Source organism: Canis lupus, chromosome 20, assembly GCF_048164855.1.
Source record: "Canis lupus baileyi chromosome 20, mCanLup2.hap1, whole genome shotgun sequence".
Classification (NCBI taxonomy): Eukaryota; Metazoa; Chordata; class Mammalia; order Carnivora; family Canidae; genus Canis; species Canis lupus.
In genome coordinates this window covers 27,273,848-27,294,607 of record NC_132857.1, presented here as the reverse complement: position 1 = coordinate 27,294,607, position 20,760 = coordinate 27,273,848, and the positions used below count along the sequence as shown (strand labels likewise).

Genomic DNA, 20,760 nt, shown 5'->3' with positions numbered 1-20,760 from the left:
ATTTGATAAGAAACAAGGGCTATGGCCCAGGCATGAGGGTCTGAAAAAGGCAGCCATGTCACGGCAGGTTTGAGGCAATTCAAAGTGCTCTATCACTAAAGTTTGCAAATTGTTTAGCAAATAGTACAATAACAAAAGCCATGTATTGGTTTCTGTGTATTGGATGATGGATAGTTCATGAGCTAGGTCTGGCAGCTCATAACAGGGTCCATGGAACACGGCATTTCAGACAACTGTTCGAAAGCCAGATCTGCCATGTCCTTGTGGGGCACCTTGGGCAAGTCACAAACCATTCAGGGCCTGGCAATGATAGCCCCGCCCTCCTGTGGTCTGTACAGACATATACATGGTGTACTGCATCTGGCATGTTTTGTCAGGACCTAGGTCATACAGTAAGAGCGATAATTGCATGGTCTCCAACGTAATCTTCCCAGAGGTCTTGTGGGGTAGCTGTTAACAATCACAGCTTTAACATCAGGGGTCAAGGTCCAAGAGCCAGGTCATGCTGGCACTGGATTTGACCAATGGGTCACCTTCAGCTATCTGTTCCATTCTCCATGGCCCCTATACTCATTTCCTCACAAATCTCTGGTGAGATGTAAGGCACCTGGTGGAGAGTGTGGGGTCTGAGTCTCTGTGACCCAGAGACCCTAGTGCTGAGATGCCTGATGCCGTGACCATGTTCTCCTGCCCTGTGCAACTATTACAGGAAAAAGGAAACCCATGACACTTACTGAGGACTATAGGGAAGACTTTATTAAAGAGAGGGCAGATGATGGGTGTAGGGACCACTACTATAGGGTGTTGCAGTGCAGACAGGGATTGGACTCAGCCCTGAATACAGTCTGGGCAAGTGGGAATGTATAGCCAAAGAGCAGGGTCAGGGGGCAGGGGATGGAGAATTACTAAGAGGAAGCACTGAGATGGGATTCTGGCTAAACCAATCTAACAGAGCTCTTGCTGAAGGCAGGCCAGAGTGCCTTGGATCTCACCTGGAAACTGTAGGGAATAAGGAACCCAATTAGTATTGATGGTAGTCAGATACTGAGGGTGGGGATTCTAGTTAAGCTGACCTAACAGGAATCTTGCTAAAACTGGAAAATGCAGAGAGGAACATGGAAGTAGGCCTAGTTGAAAAGGTCAGAGAGGTCTGGGCAGAGTTTAGCCAAGGACAGAATCTGTGTCACAAGCAAAGCTGTTCCCTATGTCAGCTGGGTGGGCAGGTCACCTGCAATGCCAGCTGGGACGGACAGACTTCCTGTGTAGACTGGGACAAGAGGCTGGGTCTAGAGGAGAGCTTCCATGATCCCAGGTCCGTGTCAGAGCCAGGAGGACCTGAGACCTGTAGTCCCCACTGAACAATGGATGGCCTGGCCAGAATGTCTCAGCTGTGTCCAGAGCCAATGATGTCTCACTGTCCTGGTGAGTAAATGCAGTTGTGTCACCACACAAAGATTCTACTACACAGGATCTAAATGCCCAACAGTGACAGGAAACTTAAGGCTTGTTCACACCTTGCCATGTCCAGCTACGTGGAAAGCACTGGTGCCTGTGTGAAGTGGTGACATTTTTCTAAGACATTCTGGGGACAGAGAAAGTCTTTGGTCTCTCTGTCTCCTTCTCTCTCTCTGTTTTATGGGCTGTTTGTAAAGGCTAAAGTTGAGTCACTGCTGGACTTGAAAAGTCCTTGGTGAATGGCATAGGGTACAGATTCAGGAGAAATGGGGCCTCTCTCTGCTTGAGCTGTCATATCAGAATGCAGCTGTGGTCCAGGTAACTACTCTTTCATGTCCTCCTCACCTGTTCATGGCACCTGCAGGGCCTTCCCCATCTCATGCACAGAACACCTATGAATCATGTGTCACTTTGGGAAAATGCCAAGGAGTCAGAAAGGGGAAGGGGGAGAAACTAGGAAGAGAATTATGTGATTTTTAGGGTCAGAGTCATAGCTCATGAAAAATCTTCATTCTGCCATCTTCACAGAATGGCAGAGGTTTGCCCTAGGACACACAGCAAGTGAAATGGCAAAGCTGGGAATTTAAGCCCAGGCTTTTCTCGGTCTCAGACTCATGATCATGGTCTCTGTCCCACACCATCTATTTGGGCTTCACTTGAAGTGAGAGTCTTCTACAAGCAGCTTTAAAAAGCCTGTGCCAGTTTGAGGTATGACCTGCAGAGTATGTACAGTGGAAAGGAGACTTAGCTCCTTCTATATTTTTAAAGCTTCTTTTGGTGGCAGATGCTATAGCTTGGTGCTGGGGACACAGACCTGCAGGCCCTGATCTCTGTCTGAGGAGCTTGCAGCATGCTGGGGTAAGGGGAAACAATCAGGAAATTACTGCAAGAAAGGATGGCATGGGACTTTGAAAGTACTGAGTAATGCTGCTGGTCCCACAGAGGGCCTGGCAGTATAAGACTTAAGTCCTATAGAGTAAGGAGGAGGGGGTCATAACAGGGAAAGTAGTGAGGAAGGTAAAGGCCCTAGAGAGATGCCGTGGGAGGGAAACTCAGGTTGTCAAGGATCACCTGGGTCCCACGTTCTAGGCTGGAAAGCTGAGTCATGAGCCTGCAGGTGGAGGCAGGCCCAGAGGTCTTTGGATGCCTAGGCTTTCTAGAGTGGATAGAGAATCAGAATCACCAGGGAATTTTGAAAATGACGAATGTATAGGTTGCCTGCAAGACCAGCTGGGTAGGAATCTCTGGAGCAACCATGAAGTACCTGGGAAGGCCCTGAATGGTAGTGGATGCATCTGCATTAAGTGGTGGATGATTGGCTTCAGAGGGATCATCTGGACAAGTGTGAGCCTAACCTAGGGAGTCATGTGGTTAGAGACAGGAAGAGAAGTCAGGGCTTAGGCCCCAGTCTACCTGAGTGTAGACTAGGCCAGAACTGGGGATTCTGCTGTGGGAATTGGTGATGGGATGTTCTGAGGAAGTGTGTACAAGCAGGGAGCCAGACTTGGAGCCCAGTATCACCTCTGCCACTTCTTCATTCATGAGTTAATTTACATGGCCTTCTACATCTCAGTGTCCTCAACTGTAAAATGGGGATACACATGTCTCTTTGATGGGACTATTGTGAGGGCTGAATGAAGAAAATGTACCTAAAGGGTGCAGCATGGTTCCTGGCATTCAGGAGGTGTTTAGCAGATGGTGGCTTGTGCTAGTACATTGATTAAACTTGAGTTTTTCATCAGATTTCATCTTGGAGGTGTTGGTCCATGCACCAGAAGCTTTTCTTACTGGAATATAGATGATGAATACAAGATGCATAGATCCCCACTCTCACACTCTCACCTCCAAGATGTTGGTAACCAGTTAATGCCCTATTTTCTACTAAGCCCAGACCCAGACAGAAACCTTCTCCCCAGAGCATCCTGGAAAGCCACTGTCAGTCAATCAGACCCGAGATCTAGAACCTGGGACATTTGCCAACCCAGGGCTAGACCTTTGGTAGACCTGTATACTAGGTACTTGTCTCTGGTTCCTGGACCCATTTCTATCCTTTCATGCTCTCCTCTGTGCCACAGGGTGGAGGTGGGGAGGGGACTGTAAGCCACATTTCCCAGGTGACTTCTTGGCTGCCTTCTAGTTCAGTCCTGCCTATGGTAGGCCTTGGCAGGAGACAGGAGGATAGAGGAAGAGAGAAACCACCTCCCCCACCCTTTGTCTGCAGCTGCCTCTAGTAGTGGTAGCAGGTGTAACAGGTTTCTTGTCTAACTCTGCCCTCGTGGCTGACTTGCTGATTGACTCCAGCAGCAGCAGCAGGACGGTCCAGTGCTCCAGCAGCCTTGGTTGTATGTCTCTTATGGGCTCTGGCTTGTGCACTGTCCTCAGGAGGGAGAGTGCCTTATTCACTGCTAAGTAGTAGGGACGATAGTTTTGACAGCAACAGCAAGGCAGCGTGTGCCCTGAGCCTGGGAGGCTTGGTAATCATCATCAGGGCTCCAGCTACCCTGTTTCCTTTTTTACCTTTCCCCATCTCTAGGAGTACAAGCAACTCTCTATGGTTACTAGCGTCCTGGTAACTTCAGCTTCTCCCTCCTAATTATGTAGGGTTCCAACACTTTTGTGACTGGTGCTGCATATTACATTCCTGCTCTGTGCATCTGACTGGACGCTGAGTGGTATAACCAGTATAAATCATGGGCTTTGAAGGCAGAATTATCCGTAAGTTTGGACTCTGCTCCTTGCTGGTTCTAACACCTGCAACAAGTAGGCACCAGAAGCTAAGGGCTCAAATAAGACAGAGGTCATTTTTGTTTCCCATAACTGCCTGAATTCCAGGCCTGCAGACAGCTCTGCTCCATATGCTGATTCAGAGACTGAGGCTCCTTCCATTTTGTTTCTCCCAGTCTCCTTAGGCATTGTTCTCATTTGCATGATGAAGACTGGGTTAAGTCCTTCCAGACTCAGGTCAGTAGGAAGAGGGACAAGATTGTAGAGGCACCTAGTTATAAGGGTCTATATATGATCCTACTCTTCTCCCATTGGAGGCTGACTGTAAGGGAGGCTGGTATAGTGTCTCTACCTGACTGTAAGGGAGGCTTGTACGGTGTCACTATGCAGCCATGTGGCAGGCTGAAGTTCTACTATTGAAGAGGAAAGGGAGAATGAATTTTGGTGGACCTATAGCCACCTCTGCCATACAAGCTTTGTGATGTACACAACTCACTATGATACTTTCCTTGCACGGTTGTGACAATGAGTAAATGAGAATATGCATAAGGTTCTTATTACAGTGCCTGGTCATATGCTCAGTGTCCACATTGGATCTGGACTTCTTGGGCCCCAGTGACCGCCAGGTGAACATCAGTTCCAGGGCTGGGGGGACTGAGATATGTTTGCATCTGGTGCCTCCCTCTGATAGTTATAGGTTCAGTGTTCAATGTGAGCCAAGAGGTGATATCTCCTTTTGTCTATTGATGCATGAGCCTTTTTTTAGCAGCTCTTCTTCAAACTGGAGTTCAGGACAGGGAAATTACATCCTGTGATGGAGCAGGTGGTGGGTAAGGATGAAGGCATTCCCCATCCATCACTGTGGATAGACCCAGCCTTAAAAGGTGCAATCTATCAATCCTTTGAAAGGGCTCCTATTGCCAGGCAGCTTGGAAATTGGGGGAACCTGGTCTCTGGAGCACTTACAGTAAGTTGCCACTTCCTAGGATGGCTTAGGAGTAGTTGCCATGACAGTAGATTTGTGCTACTTTCTTGCTTTCAAAGGAAGCTGGGCTGCCCAAGAAAATGAGGGCACCTCCTTCCTGAAGGTTGGGGGCCTTTGTTCCTTGCTTCTCTCTCCCCCTCCAAGAATGCATAGGGCCTCATCATGCTGCTTCTGCCTTTCATGGTATAGTTTGGATTAACAAAAGAGAGGCACAAGATGGATGGGAGCCATTTCATTTCTTGGCATCATGGCCAGAGCATGAACTTGCTTCTCAGGATCTGATTAATTTGCTCAAATGTAGGCTTACAAAGTCAAGTTTGATTCTACTCCTGTGGGTCAAATGGCTCTTTGCAACTAACTAATTAACTGGCTAATTTTCTCCCTCCCTCCTCCCTTGTTCCTTCCTTCCTCCCCTACCACTTCTGTTTCCTACCTCTTTTCTTCCCCCTGCTCTCCCTCTTTCCTTCAGTGCCTCCCTCTCTCCCCCTCCTTTCCTCTTTCTTCCTCCTCCCTCCCTCCTTCCCTACCTTCTACAAACATCCACTGAACACTTTCATGCTGAGCCCTACTGTGGCTGAAGTTACATAGATACATAAGTAAGACCATAAGATTCAATCTGAAACTGCTCGTCACCTGCATGTGACACAGGCATGAAAAGATGCACTTAAGATAAGAGGCTCTAAGTGCTATGAGGGAGGCAAGTATTCACTTGGCGACTGTAGAAGCCCAAAGTGAGAAGGGCCAAGGATACCTGAGGCAGGCTCAGAAGGCGCTATGAGCTGTGTCTGTCTCTAGTGGACTGAAAGGCAGAGTCTTTGGGGAAGCAAACAGTGTCCAAGATTTGGGGAGTGGGAGCTGTAGAAGTCAGGTTGGGAGGGCATAGAGTAAAGCTGGGTAGTCTGGCAAGCTCTGACTGCCAGAGACTGACAGGTCAGTATAAGACACTTGGGTGTTATCTCCTGGTACTTGGGAGCCACTGAAGGAGTTTGAGCAGAGGAGCGCTATGATTAGATCTGGTAGCTTTGTGGAAGAGAGACTTAGAAGGCTCAGACTGGGAACACAGTGATGAGCTGGATGGGCCAAAAGTCCAGGGAGGACATGGCAAGGGGGACAGGGGTGGCTAGGCACCAGGAACGGTGGGATATGTCCTCTTTTCCCGTCTCCTCCCATATCGAAGAAATACCAAGCTTCCGTTCTGTATGAGGCCTGCACTGGACCCCTTACTCTAGAGGTATACCATTTCACCCTTTCCATACCTGAGAGGAGGTGAGAACTCCTCTCTTCATTTTAAAGGTAAAGACACAGCCTTGCAGAGACTGAGAAAAATGATCATACAACCCATGAATGACAGAATAACAATGAATATCTAGGCAAGCTTTTCCCCCTCAAAGCCCATGGGTTGCATGGAAACTAGAATTTTCCATGGTACTGCATCCCATTCTCAGTAAGTGTTTGCTGGAGAGTTGGAACGAACAAATGAATGCCTCTTCTGCTGAAGGGAGGCTGCTGAATCCCACAGACCGTGGGCTGCTCAGCCCCAGCCTCTGAGCTGGGTTTACCTGGGGACCCTTGATTTCAGCAGTGTCTTCGGGGAGTTGCGGGTTTCATCGAATGTGGCAACAGCTGGAGCATTTGTTTCTCCTCCCAAGGGATAAAATGCCCATACCTCCAGAAGGCCCCTAAGGAATAAAGCTAGCATAGAATTGCACACCTTGCGAGGGGCTGGGTGTGGGTGCCACAGGGCAGATGGGTTTTCTGTCTCTGTCTGCTTTTCTACTTATTGTATGGTGCTGATATATTAACATTACACTGAGTCTTACCACAGAAAGCCTTATTTTATAAGTGAGGAAACTGAGGTAAAGAGAGGTAATATACAGCCAGCATCACCAGCTATTAAATGATGTTGCTGGGATTCAGTTTGCTCATAAAGGGTCATTTTTAGCCCATACCCCATACTTAGGGCCGGTGCTGACCCTGCTCATACCCGTGCAGTCATCATCATGGACTCTTCTAAATTGTTTCTGCGGAGCCCCCTGCAGTTGGAGGTCAACTCTAGCACTTGTTTCCCAGCAGGCAGATGACATTATGGGTTTTTCTCTGTCACATTTGGAGCCCTCTCCACATCTCAGAGGCCTCTCTGTGAGCACGAGGCTCAGGCTTACTTCATCCTCTCTGTCTTCTACAGGGCCAAGTCCCAACCTTCTGGATCACTGGGGCTGGGGATGTCCAGCATAGCCGTGGACAGCTATTCCCTCATCAATCAGCTGAGTGGGTGAGGTGGACTCTGAGACCTGAAAGCCACCCTAAACCTGTCTATCTAAGGCTTCGTGGCCTGAACAGCTGTTCATTCCTGCATTCCACATTTCAGGGGATAGGACTTGCTTTTCTGATTTCCAGAGCATCTCAACCAAAAGCAAAGGCAGTCCTTGAATTTAAAACCCACGCATAAGTTAAGAAATATGTTTTACAGAAAACTTAAGCATTGTTTTTGATAAATAGATCTAGCACAATAGAACTGCTATTCCTGTCAAAAAAGAATTGGTAGCTGTCTTAGTGTTTGGGGCTGCAGTTCCCTCCCTCAGTGTTCGTTGGATGAACCTATGCATTTTTAAGAATTTGACATTAGCAATTTCCTGGTGGACATGGTCTATTGAAACCAATCTACATTTCAGGACACACTTGATGATTTGAAAAAAATCCTAATTTTTACTACTTTCATTGAGGGTAATTTGTTGAAATGCTTATATGCTTGAATCAAATTTCTCTTTATTCTACCTCTATAGACACACCTTTGGAGATTTTTTTCTGGCCAGAGGCAAGTTCTGGTTCTGTTGAGAGTAGCCTTTGTTCGTCCTATACCCACCTGATACTGAAGGGGACATTACAGAGAAAGGAGGTACAAATCAGGGCAGAACTGTTTCCCTTCTGAACCCCCACTTCCATTCTTAACCCCTCACAACCCCTGTTTTTCATTTCTATAATTTTGTCCTTTCAAGAATATTAAGCAAGTGGAGTCAAATAGTGTGTGATATTTTGGGATTGAGTATTTTCACTCAGCATAAATCTTTAGAGTTGGTGCATATATTAGTAAATTTATTCCTTTTTATTGCTTGGTAGTATCCCATGATATAGCTGTACCAATTTGTTGAACTGGTTATCCATTGAAGAACATATGGATTGTTTCCCATTTTAGGCTGTTACGAATAAAGCTGATAAAAATGTTTGTGTCGGAGTTTATGTGATCTTAAGTTTTCATTTCTCTGGGATAAATGTCCAAGGGTGCAATTGCTCATTTGGTAGTTGTATGTTCATTTTTAAAGATGTTGTCAAACTATTTTCTAGAATTGCCATCCCATTTATATTCCTACCACAATATGTTTTGATCAAATTTTTATGCATTCTCATGAGTTTTTGGTGTTGTTACTATTTTTTAATTTTGGCATTTTGATAGCTGTGCAGTGATAGCTCATTGTGATTTTGTTTTCCTCAATGGTTGGTGACACTGAACATCTTCTCATGTGCTTCCTTGTCATCTTTATATCCTCTCCAGTAATATGTCTGCTCAGGTCCTTGCCCATATTCTAAAGGGATTGTTTTTTTTTTTTTTTTTTTTATCATTGTGTTTTGGAGAATTCTTTATATATTATAGATACTAGTCTTTGTCAGGTATATTAGTTACAAACATTTTTCAATAGTCTGTAACTTGTTTTTTTATTCCCTTAATAAGATATTTCTCAGAGCAAAAGTTTTTTTTGTTGTCGTTGTTGGTTTGAGAGAGAGAGAGAGTGAGAGTGTGAGCAAGAGAGAGAGAGAGAGAGAAGAGCACACGGGCACTTGCGCACAGGAGTGGGGGGATGGGCAGTGGGAGAGGGAAGGAAAGAGAAAATCTTAAACAGACTCCATGCACAGTGTGGAGCCTGACATGGGACGTGATGTTATGACCTTGAGATCATGACCTGGGCTGAAATCAAGAGTCAGATTAGCTGACTAAGCCACCTAGGAAAGCAAAAATTTTTAATTTTAATTTTAATTTTCTTCTCTTTTGGATCATGCTTTTTGATGTCAAGTCTAAGAACTGTTTGCCTAGCCCTATATCCCAAAGATTTTCTTTTTTAGGAGTAGGGTATGTTTTTTAATTTTATGTTTTACAGGCTGACATTTTGTTGCAGAAGGTGTGAGGTTTAGGTCAAGTATTTTTTCTTTTGTTTTGTTTTAGCTTATGCATGTCTAATTATTTATGGAAAGACTTCCTTGATTACATTGCTTTTGCACTTTTGTAAAAAAGAAAAATCAATTGGGCATATGTACATCAGTTTCTGGATTCTGTATTCCATCCCATTCTCATGGGTCTATTTCCTATCAGTGCCATGCAGTCTTCATTACTGGGGTTATAAAATAAGTTTTGAAATCAGATAGACTGAAAACTCCCAACTTTATTCTCCCTCCCCCCAAATGTTTAGCTCTTCTTGCTCTTTTCCATTTTCTTATAAATTTATCCATAAAAATCTGTGAAAACTATGCTGGCATTTTGATAGGAATTAGATCAAACATGTACAACAGTCTGAGGAGTAGTGACATCTCTACTTATATTAAGATTTCTAGTACATGAAAATGGCATCTTTCTCCATTTATTTAGATCCTCTTTGATTTCTTTCATCAGTGTTTTGTATTTTTTTAGAATATAACATCTTTACATATTTTGTTAGAGTTACAACTAAGTTTTTCATTTTTTGAGCCATTTTAAATATTATATTTTAAAATTTTGTTGTTCAAGTGTTCATTGTTAGACTATAGAAATAGAACTGATTCTCATGTGTTGATGTTCATTCCTGTGACCTTACTAAGCTCATTTATTAATTATAGGATTTTATTTTTGCAGATTCCTCAGGAATTTCATAATATCATCTGCACATAGTGACAGTTTAGTCCTTCCTTTCTGTTCTGTGTTCCTTTTCTTTCTTGTTGTATTGCAGGGGGCAGGACTTCCAGCACTATGTTGAGAAGAGTGGTGATGGGCTGTACTTGCTTTGTTTCTACTTTTAGAGAGAGAGCCTCAGTCCTTTATTGTGGAGGACAGCGGAGTTGCAGGGTTTTTTGATAGGTGCTCTTTATCATGTTGAGGAAGTTCTCTTCTATTCCTACACTGAATGTCTGAGAATTATTGTCATGAACTGAGGTTAAATTTTGTTGAATGAGTTTTCTGCACTAATTAAAATGCTGATGTGACTTTTTTCCTTTACTCTGTTAATAGGATTTTCAATATTTGAACCGCCCTTGCATTCCTGGAATATATTCTACTTATGTATGCTATATTTCTTACATTGTTGAATTCTATTTGCTAACATTTTGTTAATTTTTTTTGTTCCATATTCAGTCTGTCATTTTCCTTTACTGTACTGTTTTTTTTTAAATTTATTATTGATTAATTAGTTGGAATTAATTGGAAAGTTTTCCTTCCTCTTCTATTTTCAGAAAATAGTGTTCTTTAAACATTTGGTAGAATTCTCCAATGAAGTTAGAGGCCCAGAGATTTTTCAGGGGTAGTCCTTAACTATGAATTAAATTTCTATAGTAGTTATAGGCCTTTCAAATTATCTATTTCATATTGCATGAGTTTGTATTTTTTGAAAGATTGACCCATTTTGCCAAGTTGTCAAATTTATACAGAGAGAGTAGTTTGTAATATTATCATCTTTTGATGTCTGCCAGGTCTTTAGTGACATTGCCTGTCATTCCTTATATGGGTAATTTGTGTCTTTTCTCTTTTTTCTTGCTAGAAATTTGTCAATTTTATTGAACTTTTCATATTTTTTTGTGGTATTTTGTTATGGTAACCCAAATATATATATATATTATACATATTAATTCTTTAGCTCTATCCCACAAATTTTGATATTTTGTATTTATACTTTCTTTACATTCAATGTGTTTTTTTTTTAACATATTTTGTTTAGTTTTATTTTCTTGTATCATTTTATTTTATTTTTTTAATTTTTTTTTTTAATTTTTATTTATTTATTTATGATAGTCACAGAGAGAGAGAGAGAGAGGCAGAGACATAGGCAGAGGGAGAAGCAGGCTCCATGCACTGGGAGCCTGATGTGGGATTCGATCCCGGGTCTCCAGGATCAGGCCCTGGGCCAAAGGCAGGCGCCAAACCACTGCGCCACCCAGGGATCCCCATTCAATGTGTTTTTAAAATTTCCATGAGATTTCTATTTTACCCATAACTTATTTAGGTGTTGCTTAGTTTCCTAGTGTTTGGGGACTTTTCTGTTATCTTTATGTTCTTTTATTTTGTTCTTTTGATACTATTGTAGTCAGAGAACACATAATGTAAGATTTTAATCTTTGAGGTTTATTTTAAGACTCAAGATATGGTTTAGCTTGGTGTATGTTCCATGGGTGCTTGAAAAGAATGTGTACTTTGTTTTTGCTTGTTTTAAGTTTTGGCAAATTTTGATTAGATCCTTTTGGTTGATGGTTGTTGTTTTCTATTTCTTGCTTGTTTTCTCTCTTGTTCTATCCATCATTGAGAGATGGGTATTGAAGCCCCAACTCTAAAAATAAGAATTTGTCTATTTCATTTTAAAATTCTATTAGTTTTGCCCTACATATTGTGTAGCTTTGTTGTTTGATGAGGATGCATGTGGGATTCCTGTGTATTCATGGTAGATCGATGTTTTTATCATTATATTATGTCTCCCTCAGTCTCTGCTTTCTTTGCTCTGAAGATTACTTTATCTAATATAGTCACTCATAATTTCTTTTGATTTATATCTGTGTGGTATATCCTTTTATAGCATTTAACACCAACTCCCCTACACCATTATAACTGGAGTGAATTACTTGTGGGTTATTTTTTATCCCCTCTGGATTTAGTAATTTAATGTAATTATTGACCTGTGAGGGTTTAAGTATGCAGTTTTGAGTTTTGCTTTTTGTTTGTTCTCTGTTTTTCATGTCTTTTAATTTTTTTTTCCTTATGGGTTATTTAAACATTTTTTTATAATATTATTTTATCTATAGTGTTTTTATTATTTATTTTTGAAGTATGGTTAACATGCAATGTTATGCTAGTGATTCAACAATTTTGTACATTAGTCAGTGCTCAGCCCAATAAGTGTAGTCACCATCTGTCATCATACAGCACTATTACAGTATTATTGACTATATTCCCTGTGCTGTACTTTCATCTCCATGACTATTTATTTTAATACTGGAAGTTTGTACCTCCTAATCTCCTTTGCCTATTTCACCCATCCCCCACCCACATTTCCTCTAGCAACCACCAGTTTGTTCTCAGTATTTGAGAGTCTGTTTATTTGTTTTGTTTTGTTTTGTTTTAGATTCCACTTACAGTGAAATCATATGGTTCTTGTCTTTTTCTGTCTGACTTATTTCACTTAGCACAATACCTTCTAGGTCCATTCATGTTGTCACAAATGGCAAGATCTCATTCTTTTCTATGGCTGAGTAGTATTCCTGTGTGTGTGTGTGTGTATCACTTTTTTTTTTTTTATCCATTCGCTTACTAATGGACACTTGGGTTGCTTTCATATCTTAGCTATTATAAATAATGCTGCAATGAACATGGAGGTACATGTATCTTTTTGAATTAATATTTTCATTTTCTTTGGGTAAATGCCTGGTAATAGAAGTACTGGATCATATAGTAGTTGTTTCATTAATTTTTGAAGAAGCTTCATACTATTTTCCCTAGTGGCTGCAACCAACTTGCATTCCCACTTATAGTGTGTGAGAGTTCCTTTTCTCCACATCTATAGTATTTTAAGTATATGTTTGGGTGGCTATTTTTGTGGTATTGCTATGTTTTAAATTATATATACATAACTAATCAGAACCAACACTTGCCCACACTTTACCATTTTGAGTAAGGTATAGAAAGCTTCTCCCTTTAAGTTATTTTACCTTCCCAAATGTGTATTATAATTGTTTTACATATTTCCTCTACATACATTTAAGACCACATATGACAGTTATAATTTCAGCTCAACTTTCAAACATAATTTAGAACATTCAAAAGGGGAAGGAAGATGTATTATACTTATCATATTTTGATTCTTTTCTTTGCTTTTTCCCCACTCTAGTGTTGTATGGAGTCCTTCTTTCAATATTTTCATTCTGTTCAGAAAACTCACTTTGCCATTTCTTTCAGGTGGGCTATTGGTAACAAATTTTCTTAGTTTTCCTTTGTCTGAGAATGTCTTGATTTCCCCTTAATTCCAAAGGATATTTTCTCTGGATGTATAATTTTGAGTTTTTCATTTCAACACTTGAAAAATATTGTGCTACTTCCTCTCTAGTTTGTAATGACAAATATGCTGTCATTTGAATTGTTTTCTCTTATAGGTAAGGTGTAATTACTCCCTTGCTGCTTTCAATATTTTTTTGTATGTCTTTACTTTTCAAAAATTTGACTATAATGCATTTTAGAGTAAATTTGTGTTTATGCTGCTTTGAATTCTCTAAGCTTTTTGAATCTTGTTTTTTTTTTTTTGCCAAATTTGGGAAATTTTCAGCTATTATTTATTCAAATACTTTTGCAGTCTCATTCTCTTTCCTTTTTTCTTTTGGGCTGCAATGATATGAGTATTAGATCATTTTCTATAATCTTATATGTTTCTGACACTGTTCATTTTTTTTGTATTTTTTTTCTCTTGTTCTAATTGGGTAATTTCTATTGTTTTACCTTCAAGTTATGGATTCTTTTCTCTGTTTCCTCCATTTTGCTGTCAGCCCATCCATTGATTTTATTGTTTGGGATATTATATTTTTTGTTCTATTATTTCTTTTTGGTTCCTCTTTGTATCTTTCACATCTCTGCTGGGACTTTTCCTGTTTTTTGTTTGTTTCAGCATGTTTATAACTATTTGTTGTAGCATTTTTATGATGACTACTTTAGAATCATTGTAGGATAATTTGAACATCTCTGTCATCTCAGTTTTGCTTCTGTTGCTGTCTCTTTCATTCAAGTTGACATTTTACCGATTCTTGTTATGACAGGTGATTTCCAACTGAAACCTGAAAATTTTAAGTGTGGTTCTTTGGCCCTTCACTAGACCTTTGTTGATACTACTGTGGCTGGAAGGGTAGGAATGACTCATTACTATTTCCCATAGGGCCTCCATTGAGGTCAGGGGTGTCTCCTCTCCAGTGGGCAGTGGTAAAAGTCATGATTCTCCACTAGGCTGCCTCTGATTCCACCCTTGGAGAGGGGCATTGGAGAGTGGAAGTCCAGACTCCTGCCTGGTCCCTACCACAGTGTGGTGAGACCTTATTGCTCAGGGCAATGAAAGTCAGACTTAGCCTTCTCTGACAGCTCTTTGATGAGGTTTAGGTTAAAGTCCCAGCTCTCCACTGCCCTTTGCTAGTGTCAGTGCAGTGGGACCATAGTTTTTCTGTGGTGTCTGGCTGGAGTTGTGCAGTTACTGTCTAAATCTTCTATCTTGTTGGACAACCCCTTTGCTGGCCTTTAATTAATTTCAAACTCCCAATAAAAGCAAGAGTTTATTGGGAGTTCAAAAAATCTGTTATTTGTTTTGCTTTTGGTAGTTATCTTCTACTACAAGGCTGGGATATATGACACAGAAATATAACCTAAGAGATGTAGCACTGTTTTCCCATGGGTCTATCAGTCAGTAGCTCATCTTCTGTCCCCCGCCCCCCCAACCCCATTCAATCCTCTGATGTTTGTTTTATATATAATGTCCAGGGACTTTTGTTGTACTTAGTGGATAAACATCTGGAGAATAGAGAAACATTTATTTTGTCTTCCCAGAAGTCTTCAAGCTAATGATAGTTTTTATATTTGAAAGGGTTCTAAAAAATTAAGAACAAAATATAACAAATAAAAGTGACAACAAAAAACAAAGACTATGTGACAGAGACCATATGTGGTTCACAGAGCCTAAAATACTATTTGATTCTTCACAGAAAAATTTTATTGACCCTCGTTTAGACATAAGGTAACTTTTAGAGCATATACTATATGACATTTCACTTGTGTTATTCCCAGTGCTTTCATTTCTTATGTAGATCCAGGCTTTTGTACCATATTCCTTCTATCTGAAGAACTTCTTTCTACATTTCTTTTAGAGCAGTTACACTGGAAATGATTTTTTTTCATTTTGTTTGGTGAATATATTTTTATTTCTCCTTAATTTTATTTTATTCATTTAAAAGAAATATGGAACACTTCACAAATCTGCTTGTCATCCTTGCACAGGGGCCATGCTAATCTCTGTATCATTCCAATGTTAGTATATGTACTGCTGAAGCAAGCACACTTAATTGTAAAAAAAATGATTTATTGAATATGTAATTGATTTTTTTTCCTTTCAGCCCTTTAAATATGTCATTGTATTGCCTTCTGGCTTGTATAGTTTCTGATGAAAGTCTTCTGTAATTCTTATATTTGTTTCTCTATACATAGTGTATTTCTCATCCCTGTGGCTGTCTCTAAAATTTTATCTTTATCTTTGGTTTTCAGGAATTTAAATATAATATGTTTATATATTTCTTAAGGAGTGGGTATATGTATTCTGTTTGGTGCTCTTTGAGGGTTTGAGTCTGTGGTTTGGTGTCTGTCATTAATTTTTGGCCATTATCTTCAAATACGCTTTTCTGCCCTGTTCCTCTTCTTTCTGGGATTTCACAGGGATGTATGTTAGACTATTTTATAGCACCCAACAACTTTTGGGAGCTCTGTTTTTTTTCTCATTATTTTTTTTCTTTTTGTGTTTTAGTTTAAATTATTTATATTTACTTATCTTTCACCTTTCTGATTATTTCCTCAGCTGTATTGATCCTATTTTTTCGACCATTAAGGAATTTTCAATTCTTTTATCTTACTTTTCATTTTTAGCATTCCCACTGACTTCTTCCTCATAATTTTTATGTCTCTGTTAAAGTTCCTCATCTGATCATGTATGCTGAATACTTTTTCCACTTGGGTTTTTAATATGTTAATTATAGCTATTTTAAATTTCCTGTCTGATAGTTTCAACATTGTATCATATTGAAATCCACTCTTGTTGATCATATTTTTTTTTCTTCCCACCTCCCTTGCTTCTTGCTTATATGTATATTTTACGCTTTTTATTTTTAAAGATGACATCTTTTATGGGACAATGGAAACTAAAGTAACTAGTGTTATTGCCTGGAAATGGATATCCTTCCCCTCATTTTTCTGAATCGTTAGTGTGGGAATTTGAGTCAGTCTAAGTTGAGCTGTGTTTGGGTTTTCTTATTGGTGTGGTCACTGTCAGTGCAATTGGGGCTTTAAATTCTTGTAGTGTTATCTTGGTTTTAGAGTAAGGTTGTCACATTAGTCCATGCTCAACATTTAGCAATTTATTAAAAATTTTGAATGGTGTCCATTGTCTCCTGCAAATAAACAAGTGCTTGTGTCCTATCTCTCCTTAGACGTATCTGCTATTATTTAGGTTTTGGGTTAGTTGTTTTGTTCTGCAATCACAGATATCTTATTTACTCAAGAAAAATCGTGATTTCACAAATTATTCAGAATTTTTTGTTGTAAGGTGAGAGCAATGCACTTTCCACCCTTTTACAGACCAATCAGAAGCTTAAAATCACATGAAGGCTTTTGAGTCTTTGTTTTTGTGTGTGTGTCTGTGTTTAAGATTTTATTTTTTCATGAGAGACACAGAGAGAGAAAGAGAGAGAGAGAGAGGCAGAGACACAGGCAGAGGGAGAAGCAGCCTCCATGCAGGACTCGATCCCGGGACTCCAGGATCATGCCCTGGGCCAAAGGCAGGTGCCAAACAGCTGAACCACCCAGGGATCTCTGGCTTTTGAGTCTTTGATCTCTCAAGTATGACCTGTCCAATCTCATTCAAATTATGTAAGTTCTATGAATCATAGTTTTATGATCTATTAAAGGCACATAGTAATACCTCATAGGTTGTTGTTTAGGATTAAGTTAAAGATAAAAAATATGTATGGCCACAGCACCTGTCGTAAAACAGTACATTTTAAATCTCCTCTGCTTTCTGTCACCTAATGAAATAGATTAAGAATGTTTTTACAAATGGAAATGCTTTCAATGACATTTCTGTCAAAACACAGTACAAACAACAAAGCCTCTTTTGCCTGTTTTAATCAAGGAGTAAACATCATTCTTATACACTTGGAGAGAATTTTTCAGAAGACTGAAATCTGTGGTTGGAGTTGGAAGAACATGGTTGCTTTCCTGGCCATCCGCCTTGGATTCTCTCTGCAGCATCTCCTGAAAGATTGTCTTTGCTGGTGAACATGCTGTCTACTGAGATAGCTCTTCCCTTTCAAGTAGCTCGGAGGGGTCCTAGGATTTCTTTCTTTGAGCTGAAATTCTGTCTCCTTTGGCTTCCACTGTTGGTCCTGATGCTAGTTCTGAATCCTTACTGCCATTGTATCCTTCATTTCTGTGAAAATAGCTCTTATATCCTCTCTGAGTCTTTTTTGCCTTCAGGAGAAACCTTCCAGTTTTTAACTTTTATTTGTGTGACAGGATGTTCTGATTCACAGTCAAAATCCACAAGTTTCTTCTGCTCAGGTCCATCTCCAGGTAGGACTCTATGAACTGAGCCTCATACTCCAAGGGAGGGTTGACCCAAGTTGAGCTGACCAAGACTGCACCCTTCTTGTTCCAGACACTAACTATTGTGCAGCCCAAGTTTGTGTTATTTCTGCTGACTCCTTGAGTAAAGATATAAAGTGTCAAACATGCTGCTGTGTACTCTATCTTCGCTACCTTAGTCGAGCAGTTGGATTTTAGCCCCAAGGGCAGCTGATATTTATCTTTGTTGACTGCTATCCTGATTGAATTTAACATATTTCTCCAGCACATCACAGTCATTTTGGGTCTTCATCCTGTCCTTTGTCACATGCTTTCCTACATATGGCTTTTTACCTCTGTGGACCTGTTGAGCCTGACTGACTCATCCAATCTCCAGTATAGGCCAGATCCAGAGGACTTGGACAGGCAGCTTGGGTTCCTTCAACCACTCACTGTACTGCCCATTTCAAGGCTTCAGGGAAGGTTGCCCCACCCCCAGCTCTTTGCTAGCCTGCCAGGCTCATGGATATAACCAGTACCTTTGGTTCATGCTCCTGACAATTTACTTGCCTTGTACTCTTTGTTAATGCTCCTTGGGTTTTTCTATCAGTGTCTGCTTCTCCCCAGCAACTCCTAGCATAACATTTCCTCTGTTATGGTCCTGTTTAACCAAGTCTCCTCACGACTGTGGGCATGGACAACTGGAGGAGACTTGGTTAAAGAGGACCTGCCACTAGGACTCTCCTTTAACTGTCTTCACGACTCCCTGCACCAGTCCAGCTGACTTTGAGTTCATCTGTCCTTCAGAGTTCCAAGTTCCAGTCTAGTAGTTCCTCCTTTTAATGTATGCCTACTACTCTCCCCCCTCAGTCCTAAACTCCAGCCCTGGCTCATCTCCCACTTCATTCCTCACATATTTCTTGAAAGTGGGTTTCACATGACTTTATGTAAGCCAGCGATGATTCAGTGCCTCAGGATTATTTATTTATTTATTTATTTATATATTTATTTATAAAATGTTTATTTATTTATTTTGTATATTTTTTATTGGAGTTCGATTTGCCAATATATAGTATAACACCCAGTGCTCATCCCGTCAAGTGCCCCCCCTCTCAGTGTCTGTCACCCAGTCACTCCATCCTCACCCACCTCCCCTTCCACTACCCCTTGTTCATTTCCCAGAGTTAGGAGTCTCTCATGTTTTGTCACCCTCTCTGATTTTTCTCACTCATTTTCTCTCCTTTCCCCTATAATCCCTTTTACTATTTTTTATATTCCCTGTATGAGTGAAACTATATAATGTTTGTCCTTCTCTGATTGACTTACTTCACTCAGCATAATACCCTCCAGTTCCATCCACGTTGAAGCAAATGGTGGGTATTTGTCGTTTCTAATGGTTGAGTAACATTCCATTGTATACATACACCACATCTTCTTTATCCATTCATCTTTCGATGGACACCGAGGCTCCTTCCACAGTTTGGCTATTGTGGACATTGCTGCTGGAAACATTGGGGTTCAGGTGTCTTGGCTTTTCACTGCATCTACATCTCTTGGGTAAATCCCCTGTAGTGAAATTGCTGGGTCGTAGGGTAGCTCTATTTTTTTTTTAAGATTTTTATTTATTTATTCATGAGAGACCAGGGGGTGGGGAGAGAGAGAGAGAGAGAGAGAGGCAGACACAGGTAGAGGGAGAAGCAGGCTCCATGCAGGGAGCCCGATGCAGGACTCTATCCCAGGTTTACAGGATCACACCCTGGGCAGAAGGTGGCGCTAAACTACTGAGCCACCGGGGCTGCCCAGTAGCTCTATTTTTAACTCTTTGAGGAACCTCCACACAGTTTTCCAGAGTGGCTGCACCAGTTCACATTCCCACCAACAGTGCAAGAGGATTCCTCTTTCTCCATACCCTCTGCAACATTTATTGTTTCCTGTCTTGTTCATTTTCACTATTCTCACTGGTGTGAGGTTGTATCTAAGAGGATAGCATAAAGGTCTGAAGACATTTGCCAGAATCCTCCCCCAGGCCATCTGTATGGGTTATCCATTTATAAAAGGTGCCTGTGGCAGGTCACAACTCTCCTAGGTCTCCTGACTCATTGTAGGCTTTCCTTCTACCTCTTTACTTCTGAGATCATTTTCTAGGAATGACAAGATGGAAGTATAATAGGAACTGAGGAAACTTGCTTACCTCATTTCATCCATCAATTTTATGTCATCAGCCTCAGACTTTAGTTATGACTTTCCTGAGCTTCTTGCTATGAAAAATACTATTTCCCCATTACCTATCCTTATAGTTTAAATGTTTGATCTTGTTTCATGCCCGGCTTCAGGTTCTCTTTTTCCCTTTTCTAGTCTCAGGATCATTCCTTGTATCTGAACAAGACAGAACAAAATTGGAAGTAGTATAAATTAACGTAAGAATTTTCTAACAAGTGAAAGAGAATTGAGGTCAGCTTTTACTAGAAAAGGCTAAAGCATATCAACTAATTTTAAAAATAGGAGGGAGAGAGGAGTGAGGAGGGTCTCTGAGGTAGCTGGGGATCAGAGCCAGTAGGGAAGGGGGAGAGGGTTTAGAGACTGTCAAGGTAAAACTTCTTTCTCTGACATTCAGTGCTTTGCTGGGGTTCTTTATTCCTGGCTCCATCTGGCTTCTTCTTAAATTGTGTGTGTGTCTGAAACCACCCTTCTTTCAGTTCATTTAGGAGAAATATGAAGGTGGAAGCTATAATGGGGCACTTTAAAGCACTTTAAACATTATTTATAGAACACCAACTACATGCCAGGCTCTTGTAAAGTTCTGGGGGTTGTGGAGATGTGTAACATAGTCCATTCTTCAAGAAGCTTGGGGTCCTGTGGGGACAATGAACTAACAGACACCCGGCAATTGTGCGATGTGGTAAGGGGTATGGGTGTAGTATAGTGGGAGCAGGAGTGGGTCAGCTAGGATGGGTCAGGGAGGCTTTCATGCACAAGCAAGCCTGAGATCAGATCATTGTGCCAAGTGGCAAGAGAA

The 20,760-nt window shown here is 40.7% G+C and overlaps 1 long non-coding RNA gene and 1 other non-coding gene across 2 annotated transcripts in view; one reads left to right on the top strand and one right to left on the bottom strand.

The window, feature by feature from the left end:
• Positions 1–20,760, top strand: part of LOC140612078 (uncharacterized) — a 153,509-nt gene that overhangs the window by 40,806 nt on the left and 91,943 nt on the right. The gene's annotated exons all lie outside the window — the stretch shown is intronic.
• On the bottom strand, positions 15,369–15,472 carry LOC140612186 (U6 spliceosomal RNA). Its single transcript, XR_012013492.1, has one exon. It is a non-coding gene; the product is annotated as a U6 spliceosomal RNA (small nuclear RNA).